This window comes from Rutilus rutilus (assembly GCF_951802725.1).
Source record: "Rutilus rutilus genome assembly, chromosome: 16".
Taxonomy (NCBI): Eukaryota; Metazoa; Chordata; class Actinopteri; order Cypriniformes; family Leuciscidae; genus Rutilus; species Rutilus rutilus.
The window spans coordinates 32,607,611-32,627,175 of NC_140224.1; the positions used below are offsets into that span (position 1 = coordinate 32,607,611).

General features: G+C 39.1%; 1 protein-coding gene across 4 annotated transcripts in view; it reads left to right on the forward strand.

Annotated features, from left to right (window-relative positions):
• Positions 1-19,565, forward strand: part of LOC311305811 (cadherin-18) — a 164,369-nt gene that overhangs the window by 49,424 nt on the left and 95,380 nt on the right. The window contains exon 1 of one of the 4 annotated variants that reach the window (XM_084433722.1): positions 14,475-14,624. The exons of the other annotated variants lie outside the window; for them this stretch is intronic. The gene's annotated coding sequence lies outside the window, so the exon portion shown is untranslated. Of the gene's footprint in view, positions 1-14,474; positions 14,625-19,565 lie in introns of those variants that run through there. 4 annotated transcript variants of the gene reach the window in all.

The window sequence follows — 19,565 nt, forward strand, 5'->3', positions numbered from 1 at the left end:
AATTTATTCCTGTGATGCAAAGCTGAATTTTCAGCATCATTACTCCAGTCTTCAGTCACATGATCCTTCAGAAATCCTTCTAATAATTACCTTTGTGGGTTTTTTTGTCATTTTTAGCTGTATATGGCCAATAAACAAGTATAAATTTATCTAACTGAGATGTTTTCAATTAGATTTTTTTTTTCAGTTTAAAATGTATTAATACAAAGTAGATTTCACTTAATTTACTTAAAAAAATTAGGTCTATTTAAATCAATCTGTTTAATTTCAGTGCATTTATGTTGGTGATATTGACAATTTCTGGGCTGTTAGGTTTCATATTTTGCTCTTTTCTCTAAGCAAGCCATGTATGTATGCCTTGCAGACATAATACTATCCATTCTTAGACAAGAGAATTTTCTTGCATCTGTCTCTCTGGCTCACGTCGTGTTGATATCATGTCAGACTCCGGGTGGATGTGTTGGGTTACATCGACAGGGCTGCGTCTCCAACCCTTTGATATCTGTGTCAGATTTCATCTGCAGACATAAATACTACTCTCCCGGTGAATATTGATCCTGTGCATCATGTAAAGTCACGAGACTCCATTAGTCTCCTCATAATAATCACATGAATGCATACAGAGGGAGTATTTATGAACAGTTCAGTGAGACTAAGGTCTCGTTGTACGGGGAAATCACCTTGTTCATGCATTACGATTTACCCTTGCATGCTGCTCTGGTACTGAATATCATACAGCTAAAAATATTGCTTGGAGACGAATAACAGTGTCATGTGAGACACGATTAAAGACACCAGGTTAATTAAATTTCTAATTTGATATTACTGAGACGAGACACCTTAAACAGGCGTTCACCACTTCACTCTACTCTTAATTGCAAGTACAAGTTGTAACTTTTGCTTGTATAGTGTTCATCCGTTATAAAATCTGTCTTTGAGTTAAAAGTGAAGTTGTTTTATATGTTGGTGCTTGATGGATTTATTTATTTTTTTAATAAAAATGATGCAATAATATGTAACACAGTATGGCATGTTTGCTGTTTACCTTTAGGCTAGTCTTTGTTGTGATGGTCCAAAGCAGCAAGTAAGAATAAACTTTGCTGTGCAAGTTAAATAATTATTGAGAACGTGACTGACGCGGCTGGTGAGGAGTTGTTTTATTTTATCTCAGTTTTTGAGTGTTCTGTGTAAATATGTGTGCACATTTGGCATTTAACGTGTAATTTAAATAAATAAAACCTCATAAATATTAAAAATAGCATTGGCAGATGCATTTTATTTATTCTAATGTGAAATATTATTAACATTTGTTTTTTAAGTAACTGTCCAGTCTTCAGTGTTACATGATCGTTCAGAAATCATTCTAATATGCTGATTTTGTGCTCAAGAAACATATTGAATAAAGTTGATCTGCTTTATATGTGGAATGTGCACAACCGTGGTGCTTGTTTGTCGTTCTTTTAATATAAAGTTCAAAATAGCTAAAAAGATAGAAAGTTTATTTGAAATAAACATTATGTAACATTATAAATGTCAATCAATTTAATGCATCATTAAAAAAAAAAAATCTTACTGACCCCAAACTTTTGAATGGTAGTGTACAGAGGAGGGCTGTAGTGCAAAGATACAATAATTGGACTTATGTTGTGAGCGTGTAACATGTTTTTGTTTGTTATTTTATAAACTGAAGGACGAGTCAAAGTTATTTTCTGTAGTAATTGAAAGGAATCCACCGATGCTTTGGACTACAGCTTAAAGGTGCAGTAAGCAATTTCTGACAAACACTGTTGATATTTGAGATCAACCTATAAACACGCCCCCTCCCTTCATTGCCCCGCCCACAAAATGCACAAACACATGATGCAAGAGTAGATGTCTCTTTATCATAGCCAAAGAAGATCAAAATAATGCTGTGCAAAAAAAATAAAAATTTTGAGGATGATGATGAACAACATGGAAAAACAAAGAATGAACATATAGTACACAAGAGTATAAGCAAGAGTTGGTTGTTAGTCGCTTGCAGTACACCACCAAGCAAATATTGACACTCAAAACTGCCCTGTTTAGAGCTAACATTAAAACAACAGCATATCTTGGTTTTGTGAGACATAGCAAAACCAATGTTACTCACGTATGGAGCAGAAACAACGGAACTTCAGCGTCCGTTTTCAGGCCTTCCCACTTAGGTCTCTCAAGCGCTGGAAAGCTTTTCTAATATTAATGCGAGTCCTAAAGCTCTTGCCTGATCACATCCCTTCTTTTTCCAGTGATATTCCTCTGACGGTTTATCTGTTGTAATGTCTCTCAGCCATCTCTCTTTCTACAGTCTTTCTTCAAATCTCCCTCTTGCTCACTTTCTCTCCTCCCCCATCATGAGTGGACACGCCCCCTTCTGCTGATTGGCTACAAGTGTGTTGTGCTGCTCTGTCCGATCCACTTTCAACAGCGTTTCTCAGAAATCGCTTACTGCACCTTTGAAACATACCCTTAAATCATGAGTTCCTATTGTTCATATCCACAAATGTTGTACGTGAACTTTCCATAGCCAAAGAAAACAGAATTGGCTTTTAGATTTTATTTCTGCATATACTGAGTCAGAGCCACTTTACCTTGGTCATGAGAGTCAGCAAACTCCTTGTTTCCAGTCGAAAGTGTCTTTCTTTTAAAAACAAGCACTATGAATTTTTGAAAAAGAAAAATATCTGTCCCAAAAGCATCCAAACCAAATGTGAATGAATCAGTGTGGGTTTAAATAGTAAAGAATTAAAAAGGCGACATGTCCTGCTCAAGCACTATTGATTATGTAAAGGGAGGCTGGTTTGATTAGAATCACTTTATAACTGAAGGACCATTTCCCTGAGGTTATAATTGTTATTCCTCTCTTGCTTGGGCAGACGACGATGAAGGTCACTGAAACGTTTCTGAAAGGACGTAATGGGCTCTCACTGGGGGACCTTTGACCCACAGCCTTAAGCTACGGTAGAAATTTGATCAGTACAGCTTAGATTTTGCAGTCTACTTAGGGAAATTTCAAGGTTGTTTGATGAGACACCTCTAGAGCAATATCGGTGCACTTTGTTCTGGGAAACCATAATATTTAATATGCGTCTTAAATGAAAGTAAGAAGCCTCTGAAACAGCCTTCAGAGTTCTCATAAAAAGCGGTCTATAAAAGCAACATTTATTTGCATATGGTAATTAACTTTTGAATTTCCCTGTTTATTTTGCTTTAAAATGTTGAACTGTAAAAGATGTTAAGGTAAACACTTCACTTATCGCTGAGCTTTACTGATCTGTTCTGAGTCTCATATTCTGAAATGATCATTTATAATTGCCATATAGGATTGTTATGTTGTTGTTGTACATTTTTCTGATTGACACGGTTAAGCTGAAGGCCTAAATTTCCTTCTTCTCGATTAAATAAAGCGTGAACCATATTTCAGCGTAGCTTTTAAGGCGAATAGACGTGCAATGCTTTGGCCTACTTTTATAATGTTACCTCTAATTATCAGTGATGGATGTTCCTTATTTATCTCTGAATGAGCCTGACCTAGCAGCGAATTATTGTACTCTGCTTATTGTATCTAGATTTAGCTTGTTGTTTGCTCAGGCAATTTAAATGCCTGTAATTATGTTGGTATTATTTCCAAGTATGAATGCAAGGGGGTCAGTGCTTTTGAATTGTAGAGTTTGCAGTCAGTCATTTGGAGGTGAAAATTAATGACGTCAGTGGCTGCGTTTCCATGTGATTTAAATTCATATGTTGGAGCTCATGTTAAAAGAAAAAAATGGGAATAGGCCTATTGATTTGATTTGAACATTATGTAGAGATAGGGCGCATTTGATTATTTTCTAAAAGAAAGTGGCAGTAGTGGCAAGTAGCATATAAATAGGATTGAAGAGATTTGCCATGTCTGGAGGCATGAAGAGAAGAATTTTCTTTTTATTTTCTTTTTTTTTATAAATATTTAATTAATTCAATAATTTATACATTCATTCATTCTTTTTTTTGTATGAATATTCACTGAAAATATGGTTGTTTGCCACCATGTATGTATAGCCTATTTATCTATTTATCTCAAAAAAAAAATAAAAAAAATAATAAAAAAAAAAGTAAAAGTTGATATTGTGGTATTATATATGGTCAGAAACTTGCATGTGTCATTATATTGCTTACATTTTACCAACATCAGGTTGAAATAGTTCCAAGGTTTTTGACCAGCGAATTTCGGAGAATTTTGGACATGCGTGTTTTGTCCGTCAAGGATAGTAAAACCTGAGATCACCTACATTTGTAGGGACCAGCTTTCTTTGATTATTTGCTGAAATGGTACCTTTACCGCTATACAGTGTATATATATATACATCCATTGGTCATCCAGGCCCCTCATCTCCATATGTGTGTGTGTAAATGGGGATGATGGACCTGACCTGAGGGAGTGACATCTGTAATGATTTCTGTATGCATTTCCCAACTCCATTTACCAAACCCACAATGCATTTCCCTCATCATTTTGATCTGGTAACTGGTAACAAATCAATTTTACATGTTCTCCTTTTATAAATGCCAGTGCATGACATTCTCTGCCAAACAAGTTCTACATATAAATGGTTTTGCAGCCAGACAAGTTCTCATCTGTACTTCATCTTGGGGAATGATGGTCGAAAAATTGGATGTTAGCGGTAATTTTCAGCATAAGTGCTTCTGTGATTTGTACTCGTATAAAAATATGGTGGAAATAAAAGGTGCTGCTTTATTCTACTGTCAGGAGCAGCACCTGTTTCAGAGTTTTAGTGTCGAGTTTCCGCCTCTGGCGGCGGGAACAGTGGTTTGTATGGATCCTGTGACTAGTTTAATTGCCTGAGCGTCTTCCATGGCTGTCCGGGGAGACCATCCTTCCTGCTGGGAGACGTCACCAGTTCGGCAGCTTCTGTGCATATTCATGAGGGGAATTGCAGAGATATTGCCTCTGAGATGTTGCTTCTGTTGTAATGTCATAAGAATATTTAGCTTTGGGCTTTATGCACTCTTGTCATATGCTGGGACAAGACAACAATGGCATTGTGAGAATAGATTCAACCAGAATTGATAATGTTTTTTTGTGTTTATCTATTGTTTTGTTGTTTTGATTTGTTCTGTTGTGTTATAGGTGAAAGTTCTGACTTGAGAATCTAACAATTCCTAATGAAGCTGAATATGCAATTAAACACTATTTCAGCCTCCTGTTGACCATATATGGGCTTCTTCCTGCTTACCATATATGGGCTTCTTCCTGTTTGCCATATTGTCACCTTCCTAAAATAATTGCCTAAGTCATTTTTTGACTAAAATGATTTTTTTGCATAAGTCATCTCTTCATGATGCTGGCCACCTCTGGTTGAACAGATCATGCAATTCTACCCCTGTAGTATAATGGCCTATGACAAGAGTGTGACGCTTTATTTTGCCTAAGTCAAAAGACAATGAGACTAATGCTGCGTTCACACCAAACGCGAATCTGCGTCAAAATTCGCGCCTGCCGCGTCTAGTTATACGCGTGACCACTTTGTGTGCATTCGCGCGTCAAGAGTGAAATTTACGCGCGTCAAAGGCGAAGTCAGGGGGCGAAAGTTTCTAAGCTGTTGGCGGCCATCTTTTTTAGATGTTTATCGAGCATTAGCAATAGCATTAATCGAGAGAGTCACCGCTCTTATATGATCTGAAGAGCAGAAACAGCTGCGTAGGGGACATCGTCGCTGTACTCGGGTCCACCAAAACCTCCGGAGGGTTTCAGGAGTTTCACAATTTGCTCCAGGAGGTAGGTTTGGTGGACCTAACGGTGAGGACGCTGACGAGGACAGCATAGGCCGTATAAAGCCTCGGCCTCGAGTGGTCGCTGCCTGACGAGCCCTCGCTGTAAAGCCCGGCGCGAGGTTCACCCTCTCCCGCACCTAATCTGTCATTTATTTTTGTTTTGATAATAAATGGAGGCAGCCTCCAAAAGTGAAACCTGTCCTGTTATTTTTTTGAAAAGTTTTTATACACTTAACGTTAATTGTGTTTGGTGTCTTTACATTAGATTAATAAAGTTTCATATAGGCTAATCTAGAATAGATATGGAATAAATAGCATTCAATACAAATGAGTAGGCTATCTCTCATATTGAAATCAAGTTTTTATGTGAAAGATTTGCTTTGTTGTGCATTTTAGTCATATTACAAAATAATTTATTGAGGCCAAACATAAACTAACATTAAACTGTCAGTTCACCACGTGACAGCAGCAAGCAGGCAGGCTCCTGATTGGTTAACGCGGCGCGAATTGACGCAGAAGTTCAGATTTTTCAACTCGGGCGGCAGACGCGAATTCGCGTCAAACGCGTGATGCACAAAAAGCACAATTCGCGCTTAACGCGCGAAACGCGCCAGACGCTCAATTCGCACGAATGAGGCGAATTCGCGTCTACCGCGCCGCGTTAAACGCCTCATTCGCGCCGCAAGACCTCCAGACGCGCGTAAACGCGTCTTACCATTGACTTAACATTGAAATCACTCGCGCCAGACGCATATTCGCGTTTAGTGTGAACGCACCATTACTGTGCGTTCACACCGGACGCGAAAATGCGTCAAAATTCGCGCCTGCCGCGTCTAGTTATACGCTTGACCACTTTGTGTGCATTCGCGTGTCAAGAGCGAAATTGACGCGCGTAAAATCAAAAGTTTGAATCGAAATTTACGCGCGTCAGAGGCGAAAGTTTCGAAACCTGTTGGCGGCCATCTTTTTTTAGATGTTTATCGAGCATTAGCATTAGCATTAATCGAGACAGTCACCGCTCGTATATGCTCTGGAGAGCAGAAACAGCAGCGTAGTGGACATCGTCGCTGTTCTCAGGTCCACCAAACCCTCCGGAGGGTTTCAGGGGTTTCACAATTTACTCCAGGAGGTAGGTTTGGTGGACCTAACGGTGAGGACGCTGACGAGGAAAGCGTAGGCCGTATAAGCCTCGGCCTCGAGTGGTGGTCGCTGCCTGACGAGCCCGCGCTGTACAGCCCGGCGTGAGGTTCACCCTCGCCCGCACCTAATCTGTGATTTATTTTTGTTTTGATAATAAATGGAGCTGCAGCCTTCAAAAATGAAACCTGTCCTGTGATTTTTTTTTTATACACTAAATTGTGTTTGTTGTCTTTACATTAGATTAATAATGTTTCATATAATCTAGAATAGATATGGAATAAATAGCATTCAATACAAAATGAGTATCTCTCATATATTGAAATCGAGTTTTATGTTTTTATTTGCTTTATTGTGCATTTTTAGTCATATTACAAAATAATTTATTGAGGCCAAACATAAAATAACATTATAAACTGTCACTTCACCACGTGACAGCAGCATGCAAGCAGGCTCCTGATTGGTTAACGCGGCGCGAATTGACGCAGAAGTTCAGATTTTTCAACTCGGGCGGCAGACGCGAATTCGCGTCAAACGCGTGAATGCACAAATAGCACTAATAAAATCATTCGCGCTTAACGCGCCAGACGCTCAATTCGCGTCATTCGCGCGAACTTGACGCGCGAATGAGGCGAATTCGCGTCTACCGCGCCGCGCTAAACGCCTCATTCGCGCCGCAGGAATTTTTTACGCGCGTAACGCGTCTTTGCATTGACTTAACATTGAAATGACTCGCGCCTGACGCGCTAAACGCGTCCGGTGTGAACGCACCATTAGGCAATTTTACAAGCTTTTCAAGATGGCAGCTGCATCAAGAAGAACGAAAATCTACTCAACCTCTAAGGTTATTTTTCAGTGTTTTGTGTTTTCTTAGAAACCTGAAAAAATGACATGGACAATTATTTTAGGAAGGTGACGATATATGGGCTGCCCTGTGAACATACAAAATGATGGACATGTGGAAAGTTGTTCTCATTGGCTGAATGCAGAATCTGATGGCATCGGGTCACGTTATTTTCTAGTTTTAGAGTCTAGTGCTGTCACAGAGACAGGTGAGATATTTCAAGACCCATGTTTCAGTGATGACTATCAGGTAATGGGGATATTTTCTAAATGTGCCATTCCTTAAAAAAAAAATCAATTACAGCACTTAGTTCGGTATCTTGCAACCTTTAATGCTTATATGTATTATTTACTTATGATTACCGTCATAAATAAAGTCATTGAATTGAATTGATTTTTTATTTTTTTTTTAATAGTTAAATAAAATAGAAAAATAGTTCCAACAGAAGTTGCTGTGGTACCGAAGTTGGTACCGAGAACCGTAAAATTACCGACTACTGGAATTTTGGTACCGTGACATCCCTAGTACAATATATGATATATTTCTGTCATAATTTCTTCAAGTTAGGTCCTTTGAGGTTATATGTGTTTGTTTGTGACAAATATATAGTATTTGTCAAATTAAATGGTGAAGTTCATGTGGACTGAGATGGCAGATGCTGAAAACATGAGTAGGTGAGACTAAACTGCACTGCTCATTCACACTGAGACACAAATCATAGGGTCTCAATAATTGCAATTTCTGCAGTTGACAGTTGCTTTTATACTAATATTTAAGGTTACATTGGGAATCGAACTCATGACCTTGGTTCTGGTAGTGCGTGTGGTTATTTAATCAGTGCCTCTCAATCGTTGCCTTCTCTCTGGAAGTCAACAGTGGATTATGGACTTCGACAGAAGCCGTACGAGCTGCCCCCTTTGCTTCTCCAATCTTTTCCTCACACTCGCCCGCTCGCTGGTCATTTGTCTTTGTGTCATGGAGTAGCCCACGCACACCCTCCCACCCAGAGCAGCAGCTTGAAATGAGATTCACTTGACTGCATAATCTCTCTCCATTGAGCTGGATGTGGATTAATTGCCCAATCCCCGATCACACAGCCAATCACATACCCCACTTCCACTGGAACCTTCTAAGAACCAACCTTTGTCAGCTGACTAGATAGGAGAACAATGACGCCAATGAGTTCTGACTATTAATTTGATTCAGTATTAAGATGGCTGTTAAATCAGTGTTAATCACAAACTGGATTTGATATGCAGATAACGATATTCCATAAAAGTTTCATATTTTACTTTTTTACATAATTACGTCACAATGGTGGCACCTGGCCACCATTAAATCATGTCTTAAGCTTCATTATTTGAAGACCCCAGACGAAAAAAAGCTTCTTTTTTTTTCCCTGATCAATATGTCAGTCACATTTACCGTAAAACCGTATGTCAGTGTTGAAGGACCGTCTTGTATTGAACACATCATAAAAAATGATACGACTAAAGCCTGACCTCATCAATATGTCGTCTTACATATCAGTAACAGCATCCAAGTCTGGTAAACATGCTCAGATGTGCTGTTAAACATATGAGCATGAAATCATGCATCTGATCAGAAATTATGATGAATATATTAATTACAATAATTACAAAACTGTTTAATAAAACATTATTTTTCATTTTATTTTTAAGGAATATCAGACAATATCACACAACTTTTCATTCATGTTTTAATTTAAACGTAATTATATGTTAGCATATTACCACTATATGTCCCAGATGTTGCTGCTGTAACAGCTCCTCAGTTTTAGCTTCAAGTGAACTCCTACATGCATGATACATCCTCTGTATTAACAGCTTGCTTTGAGGAGGCGATAATAACCCGGTAACAGCTCTGGACCAGGATATAGCACTTTAGATTTTATCATCAAAATAAAAAAGAGAACACACACACACACTCTCTCTTTGGGGGATATTTTTATTTTAAAGCTGTGACCACACTTGTTTCCTTTACTCCTGCTTCAGGATGAAATATCACCCTGACACACACCTGATCTAATTCATTAGGCTTCTATACAAATATTTCCATATTTTAATTGAATGTTAAATACTTAATATTACATATTATATGCAGACAATTGTTTTATTTTATTCGTTTTAGTTTTTTTTTGTTTTTTATTCATGTAAAAGTAAAAGTGACAAATAACCACACACACGCATAGCCTATTATCTCTGGGGGTTTCTAGTGAACTCCTAAAAGTATTATTTTATTTTTTATTTGTATTTGAATTTTTTTGTCATTTTATTTGTTAAACTATTTAATGTCATTTTTTATTTATAAAAAATATTTTACTTCTTATTTTACACTTTTTATGTTGAAAATTCCACGCATGTATGCTAGTGTACTACTAAAAGTGCCATAGCATACTCAGTTTTTTTTTTTTTTTTTGCATTTTAAGCAATAACAGTACATGTTGAAGATTTTGCCTATGTGTTTGAGTTCTTCTGTATGCTAGTGTACTCAAATAAGTGAAAATATAATTTTTTAGCAGATTCGGGCAAACTGACCAAAAATCTTTGATCTGTTTGTTGGTTCTGTTGAATGCACGAAAGCCACGGATATTTTCTTTTTTTGTTTTAGAACTCAACGTATCACCGAACGGTCATGGTTGAAAGGTTGTCATTGATTTTACCACAAACTCGTTTGAGTGGAAGCTCTTTGCCTGCCCTGTGTGTGGCAAACGTTAACGCGTGCACTCCAGGGACTGGACAGATAGCGTGTGCGAATGATAAATAGCTGGAATGAGTGAAGTTGAGAAGTCAGTAACTGCCTCGTGTCCCTGCTGTCTTTCAGCAGTCCTCCTTTCCTCAGCCTTCACCTCTCCTTCTCGCCGGTTTAATCGTCCGACACTTCACACGCTCCACCTCTCGCTCCCTTCTCCTCCACACCTCCTCCTGCTGTCCGACTAATTGATGGGTGAACACACTGGAGAGGCCTTCACTCCTTCTTTTCTATCGTTTTTTTATATCTATCATTTCAAAGGCGATGGAGGCTCATGAAGGGCCTCTCATTCCCACTCCCCATCTCCTCAAATCATTTTTTTTTTAACTCTCTCCTTTGCTACATCTCATCTTTTCTTCATTATTCATTAAGTTTCCCTTCAAAGCCCCAGAGAGAAGGCAGAGAGAGCGAGAGAGAAAAGATACGCCGCTGGTCTTCAACTCACCTGCAGGAGGGAGAGGAGAAAATGAGCGAGGGATGACAAACCGATATAATAAAATGAAAGGTATAAGCTGTGAGGTATATTGGCTGCATTTACACTGCACATCTTGATAGTTTGACATACAGTGTATCTGATTTATTTTCTGTTTACATGTTTTAGGCATAGTTGACTCTGTTTACATTAATAAATTGCTGCAAAGCATTGTATATTGTTCTGTGCTGTGTTATCAGTAGACATGGAGGCGTAAATTCTTTTATTTGCTGGTGTCTAGTTGGTTTGCACTGAGTATACCGCAGGTTTTTCCGCTCCAAGGCCAAGCAAAGCAAAGCTTTCAAAATACGTTTTGTGTTCTACTTAGACTTTGAGGAAAGTTAGTTATGATTGTTGATGGGCAAGTCGGTCGAGTAGTTTTGTGCATCATTTGGGGCATTTGGCCTTACTTAAAACTCAAAAATGAACTATATGAAGTATGTGACTATCATGGGTTTAGTTTTATTTAGCTCTTTGGTCTGTCGCCTTTTTTTTTTTCTGGATTATTTGATGAATGTTAAAGTGCCCCTACAACAGGTTTACATGCATCAAAGGTCAAAAAACTGTTTAATTTTCTCATAATATACATTTGCACATCACAACATTTTCAGTGATTCTCAAACGACTCGTCAGATGAATCAATCTCTCTAAATCCCTCCTTTCCGCGAGCTACTCTGCTCTGATTGGCCAGACAGCTCAGTCTGTTGTGATTGGTCTACCATGTGCAGCGCACGCGTCAATACAAAAACGTCCATTGCCATAACAAAGTCAGCTCTGCGTGTCCTGAGGCTTCCTACACCGTAAACTACACAAAGTAACGAATGATGGCGTCGATTTGACCATATCAATCCGAGCGCGAGTCCGATGATGAAACATTGGAAGAACTAGTTATTGAACCCGAACCTCCATCACAAGGACAACTCGAGCAGAACTCAGTGTTTCTCAGTGATACACTACTCAGTTTGAGGCACATTATGAGATGCTGCAATTGTAATTCCTCACCATCAGCATTAACAAGTGCATGTCCATCAGCAAACCGTTTATTTGACTTATTTATTTACTGAGTATTTTTCTAATTTATTGCGGTGACCGTGGAAACTGTATCAATAACTGCATACATTAGCCGAGCTCTAGTGAGAATGACTGATGTAACATAAACGTTGTAAAACAAATCTTGCTCCATGTCTTTCCTCAAAGTAGTGAGAATGACAGACAATCTGCATTAATAGACACAGTTTTAGGTAATAGTGGCCCACAACTGATTATCAGAAGTATTTCAGTAAGACAGTAATAATGTGAGTTAACCAGTTAGCAGGAGACCTACACAATATAAAACTCAAAACTAAGTATTTTGAACACCATCTTTCAAGAGTAAAAACGGTTTGCGAATCCTACATTGAACTCCGATATATAAGAAGCAGTCTTCAGTAAAATAAAGGGAACACAGCAAAAGTTTAGGATTATACTGCTGTGGTATTAAACCACTGATTCTTCACATGCTCGTCCTTGGGCAGTGAAAAAAAAAAACTGGCTTTACCTTCACATTGTAGAGCACAGCGTCTTCTCGACATGATGCTATCCAGTATCCACAGGAATTAGCTGCAGGTTTGAGGTTCAAGTTTTCCCTGGTGTCCGCACGCGCAATAAATGGGCGGGCAATATGCTAATGTTTCGTCTTGACGTCACAACGAAACGGCTTATGACTCGTTTGAAAAACGATTCATTTAATTGACTCAGAGTCGACTCTTACTTTTGAAAGACAATAACTTTAGCCTACATACGGTGCACTTCGGATATAAAACTTTGCAGGATGTTTTCATTCATTAAAAAACAACACTTTTATTGAAATATAAAACTTTTGTAATGTTATACATTTCTATACTATAACCTTTGATTAATTTAATGCATCCTTGCTGAAGTATTAATTTCTTTCTTTCAAAAGAAAAAAAAAACAAATCTGGTAACACTTTACTTAAAGCCCTTTTGTAAAATGCATTATAAAACTATTTTAATGCCTTGTAATGCACCTTATAATGCAATCTATAGTCTCATGAATAACTGTAACCACAGTTATAATACATTATAATACTTATATATTCATTGAACACCTTTAGAAAGTATAATGCATTAAAACACATGACAAACAACCAATTTCAGAATCTGCAAATACAATGCATTTTAACTTTGATTTCAATTATTTATGAAAAGATATAATGTATTATAATGCACATAATACATACCTTTATAATTTGCGTTTTGTCACTTTATACAAACCAAAGGACAAGACAAGTGATTTTAGGTTAATCATCAGGAAGCTACAATAATAATAACCTATATAATATGTTAGGAATTACGCAACCCGGTACACTTTGCATTCAGAAAACATGTTATTAAATAAACTATAATGGTGCGGCAGACATTATTTACATAAACATTGACCCGCTGACTAGTTGAATGACAAGTCAGTGGCTCAATGTTTATGTAAATTATGTAAATGCCTTAAAATATTCAGCATTAGTGCTCTTTGCTGCCTCAAGTAGTAAAAATAAAAGGACACTAAATGACCAAAGATCAAATACATTTACATGGGATGTAGTGAATTGAAAAGATTGGGGGAACATTATAATCCTTATTAGCATGGCTCATGAATATTAATTAAATGACATCGCTTTCGCGATGATTTTCTGAAAGCGGGACCAATCATATCAGGATTACAGCTTTTCGATTGCACGTTAGTTTGTTCGATCAAATGCAGATGCAATTGGCTTTCTCTTAAAGACGGCATGACATGAAAATTCTCCCTATTTATTTCTACATGCATGTTATAGATATTATTGGGAATGATTATTTTCGTTGACCTCGTAAACACGATAGCATAGCGATAAATGGTGAAAATGATAGTCTTCACTCTGGTGACATATGGCGGACTTCTCCAATCATTTATTCCGCTTAAACCCCGCCCCTTAAACCCCGCCCCTCTACAGTCGACTGCAAACTCGCATTCATTTACTATTCAGGTCCACGCACTACTTTTTTTTCAATAATTTCAATAAACTCAGATGTATGTCACAATATGGGAGAAAAGATGTCACTTCTTCCGTTTTTACTGCGAAATTTTTTATTTTTTACTTTTAAAACAAAATGTTGTAATAAATGAGTAATAAAATATATTGGGGTGGGGGGGGGGGTCAGCATTGTGCAATGAAGAAAATGAAATACTAGAGGTGATAATATTAATATGATCGAAGAAAATGAAATTAATGGTTTGTGCTGGTATGCATGCAGTGTATGCAGGCGGTTAGAAATAGAGCCAGAGAGAGAGAGAGAGAGCGAGCACGAGAAGCAACGAGGGCTGGCGCACGCATGACGGACGCTCCGTGAGCTCTGAGACGGCCAATCGGATCTCTCGGCTCGCCTGAGCTGCTGCAGCGGAGGAGTGAGAGAGGATTCTCCCACACACACATCCTGATCCGATCAGAGCAGCACACGCTCCACAAGGGAGCGCAGACGCACGGTGACAATGGTACGCATGGGACAGAAAGTCTGTTTGGAAACTTTACGGAACGCACCGGAGGCACAGAGACATTTGTGGACTTATATCATTAGGTAATGTGGAACATTTTCTATTCTTGTGCATCATACCGTGCATGTGTTTTGTGTAGTATGAGAGAGAGTGAGTTATCTGAAGGAAGTCTGACTAGAGAAAGTGAGAAATGCTACTATATTCAAGCCTGCAGGAGACAAGGAGTCGACATCAGGATAAAAGAGATCTGTATTCAGAGTGTTCAGTATCTGTTGAGGATCTCCCGCTGCGCCGTGTGAACTAAACCTTCTACAGACTGCGTTCGGCTGCGTATGAGATGATGTGCGCTTCATCAGATTTCCAGACACAGTTGAGAGGTGCATGTCTGCGGCTTATAAGGCTTATCTTCTCAGACGCACTTAAAATCCAGCGCTCGGCTGGAGCTCTGAGCCAGGGTCGCGCCGTCACCCAGACCAAAGAAGAGGAAGAGATCATGATGAATGCTAATAATGTTTGGGCAGATTCCACTGCCAGAGAAGAAGTTGCTGGAGCACGGTCTGCGCGTGTGTGTGTGTGTGTGTGTGTGTGTGGTGTGGTGTCTGCCAGGTCTGTCTGTCTTTCTGCTTCATGCCACTTTTCTTCTAAGGCAGCTTGTTTTCTCATTGGTACACCCTCCTCACACACACAGAGATGTGCACACAAAGCTGTTTGCTGTTCGAGACACAGCGTTGCTCTATTACAGCCTGTGAAAGGATGCTTGTGGTGCGATACAGAGTGTGTGCTGTCGGACTGTCAGTGGGTTAAATGGAAGATTTCATGAGATAGAAAGAAAACGACCGTGAAAAGAGATAAAGAAAGCTTTTTGAGTCTGTTGTGTGTGGTGAGCATCCGTTCTCGGCTCCTTCTTCTGAAATGATTCAATTTGGGCCACTTTGCAGAGGAGTTGGTTGAAGGGAGAATTTGATTCTCAGCAGAGAAGAGCAGCGTTTCACTGTGTAAATCACCCTCAGCTGAGGGACATACAGGCCTAGTTACGTATGGAAATGATGTGGTCGTTTTCAAAAGGACAATTTAGTGATTCTTCACATCATGTTACTTCATTTTGACAATGCATGACAGAGCTGTGAGGCCACTTTTAGTCAAAAACTAAAGACATTAGATAGAGAGCAAGAATGGAATCAAGACGTGCATGCACTAAATGCTAAACCATGCTACTAAGACATTTTCTTCTTCTTTATAATAATAATAATATTTTATTATTATTATTATTATTATTACACAACAATAATAATAGATTCTAGTCAAGTTAAAACTTATGAAATATAGGCCTAATGAATTATGTAAATAAAAACCATGTAAATGAAAATATTTAAATATGTATAAATAAAAAACATAAACAATATGACCAAATAATAATAATTATTATTATTATTATTATTATATTTTATTTTGTTATTTTTGAGTGATCCTATGTTTAAACCTATGTACTATAATGAATTGTATATAAATATTTCAATATTTATAAATATAGTGCATTCAAATTAACCCATGAAGAAGATAATAATAATTACATTTATATATATATGAAGAGTTCAGATGCAAAAGCCTCTGAAAAAGCAATGAAAATGACCTATTAATTGTAATTTAAGTGAAATTACTGAACTTAAATATACGAGCTTGATAAAAATGATCATTCTAGAAGAAAATTTCAGATGGCACTTAGAGGCTTTTGCATCTGAACTCTTCATATATATATATATATATATATATATATATATATATATATATATATATATATATTTCTTTTTGCACAAACTGCCTTTCAGTGGTTCAAAGATTGGAATTTCCAACTGGAATCTATATACTGCCAGTACCAATGGCCATTGGAGTGCTTCATTGAGATAAGTCTACAGACATTAGTAAATGCAGCCACTGACAACCAAATTAACCATTTTTGAAGGGTCTTCTCATGAGAACATGCGGTGTTAAATAAAAGCCACATAATAAATCATTCTTTGAACCTTCACCCTGTTAACTTCTGGAAGGCGGTTCACATCAAACAAAGAAGAAAACGTACTCGGTTACTAACGTAACCTCGGTTCCCTGAGAGTAGGGAACGAGTATTGCGTCGCTATACGCAGTGGGAAGACTCCTTTTCTCAAGAATATTGAAGCCTTTATTTTTAAACGCAGAGCAGCTGCACAGCCAGCACAATGCAGAGCATACTAGCGCGCTGGTTGGCTGGGCTGCGGGAACTGCACAAACCTATGGCGAAGCAGCTAGGACGCGCCAGAAGCGCGCCAGAATGGGCGTGGCTGCTGACCTGAAGTGCAGCTTAATAGCACGGCCGGCTACGCAATACTCGTTCCCTACTCTCAGGGAACCGAGGTTACGTGAGTAACACTAGTACGCTCCCTTTCGAGAACGTTCACTTCGTATTGTGTAGCTACACTCAGTGGGAACCCACTTTAAAACGGCGTGCTATTAGCTGAAGACTTCGCTCTGAACCTTTGCCTAGGGCTACGTGGCCCGAGGCTCATAGTAGAACTAAAGTCAGAGTCCAACGGGGACGAGACGGAGTCGGGCCCCGCGAATGGGATATCAGAGGCTTGGGCTCCGAAGTAAGGAGAGCTAGCCGCGAGCGCAGCGAGGCAAGTGGCATGCTCTCGCAGTGAGAGCAGCCGCCTTGCTTGAGTGCCGCTTCTGCGTGTCCGAGGCCCAGGCAGGAAGCGCACTCTTCACAATAATATCTAGGGGGGGCCCTGCATGCCGTGCAGTCAGCGCATGACATTTGTAGCAATGTCACAAGATAAATTTGCTCTTTTTTACAAGCGCTGCAGCAGCGAGCACTTGAAGGCTTGTGAAAGGATATGCGTTCGCCGGATGGCCGCAGGGAAACGGCGAATCAGGAGAGTGGCGCCGAGCTGCTGAAGCAGGAAGGCAGAGTCGCTCGTTCCGCTGCTGGGCTAGTCGGCGGCGAGGCGAAGGCTTCAGAAGAGTAAGCGAAGACGTAGTCGGTCGTAGGAGATTAAGGAGATTAAGATCTGACTCCTATGGCGAAATGGGCCGCTTATATAGTCAGCAGCCACGCCCATTCTGGCGCGCTTCGGCATGAAGTGCCTTGATAGACTCGCGCATCCTCGCTGCTTCGCCATAGGTTTGTGCAGTTCCTGCAGCCCAGCCAACCAGCGTGCTAGTCTGCTCTGCATTGTGCTGGTTGTGCAGCTGCGCTGCGTTTTAAAATAAAGGCTTCAATATTCTCGAGAAAAGGAGTTTTCCCACTGCGTATAGCTACGCAATACGAAGTGAACGTTCTCGAAAGGGAACCAAAGTGTCAGTTAGTGAATGAAGCCCTTGAGATGTTATAACCTTCAGACCTGTGATACTGCTCGTCTAATTCATCTTTCACATAGCTGACTCGTCCTAATAGAGCAGGAATACACAGCTTTCTAGTCCAGACAGCTCATTACTTCCTGTAGCCCTTTAATTAAGCAAATACTCTTGATGCTAAATCTTGCCTGTGTCACAGTTCACAGAAAGTCATTAATAGCGTGAATTAAACTAGCATTGGAGGCTGATTTGGCTTTGCCTGCAGGAGGCTAATGTCTGTACTTCTCTGTTTTGTTGTGTTAGCATGTCTGCGCAAGACAAATACTGTGTGGCTTATTGCTAAGTGTTGAGGAAGTGATTTCAAACAGCACTTTGAGGAGAGAAACATTGTTATGGAGACAAAAAGAAGTGATTATTCTGCTGTGTGAGATTGTTAAGGATGCTTATGGTTGTCATGAAAGTACCGATTTGTCTCGGTAAAAGAGAAGAATGTAGATGAAACATGAGCATGGATCACAGAGAGCCAGTGATGGCACATGCAGTCTTCATCCTTTCGTTGTTTACTTCTACTGTTCCTTGTCTTTCTTCTGTCTTTCCTTTTCTTCTCTATCTTGAATATGTTGTTCTATATGTTGTACTATACTTCCTTTCTCATCCCTCTTTCCCTTTTCTTTCCTCTCCCTCTGACATTTTTTTCTCTTTCCTTTACATTTTTTATTGTCTTATTTCCCTTTAATTGTTTTTCTATTTTCATTTCATTCCTCTTTTATTTTTTCCTCTTATCTTTCCCTTCGCATCCCCTCCCTTTTCCCCTTTCATTTCCCCTTCTTATATCTTCCTTTTCTCTTTCAACTTCTTTCACAGTTCTTTCACTTTTCTTTTCCGCTTTTATTTCCTTCTTATATCTTCCTTTTCCCTTTTAAACTTCTTTCCATGTCCTTTCACTTTTCTTTTACGCTATTATTTCCTGCCCCTTTTCCATTTCTCATTCTCATTCATTCATGTTCCTCTTGTCCCTATTCCCTTTAGTTTTGTTTGCTCCTTCCCCTTTCATGTCCATCCCTCTTCTCTTTTCCTTTATTCACCCTTTCCTTCCGTTTTATTTCCTGCTTATTTCCCTTTTCCATTTCCCCTTTCTTGTTGCTTTTTCCTCCCTGCAGTTTTAATTCCCCCCCCCCCCTCCACTTTAATTTCCATTTCCCTTCCCATTTCCTCCTTGCCTTCTTTTACCTTTTCCTCTCTTTTCCTCTTCCCTTTTCCTTTCTCGTCCTTTCTTATTTTCCTCCGTTTTCCCCTTCTTGTCCGTTCCCTTTTTTCTTTCACCTCCTCCGCCCCCTTTAATTTCTTTTCTGCTACCCTTTACCTTCTCATCCCTTCAACTTTTCCTTTCCATTTTCCCTACATGTACCTCTTTTCCTTATCCCCTTCGGTTGATTTCCCCCTTTCATTTCCATTCCTCTTCCCTTTCTATTTTTCTTTCACCTTTTCCTTCCTCTTTCATTATTTTCCTTCTTTCTTTTCCTTTCTCACCCTTTTCCTTTTTCTTCTCATTTTCACATTCCCATTCCTTTATTTCCCCTTTCATTTACTTGTTCCTTTTCCCTTTGCTTTGCCCTTCTCATCCTCTTCCATCTACAGTATTTCCTTTCCGCACTCCTTCATCTTCCTTCCCCTCTCCTTTTCTTTTTCTTTTA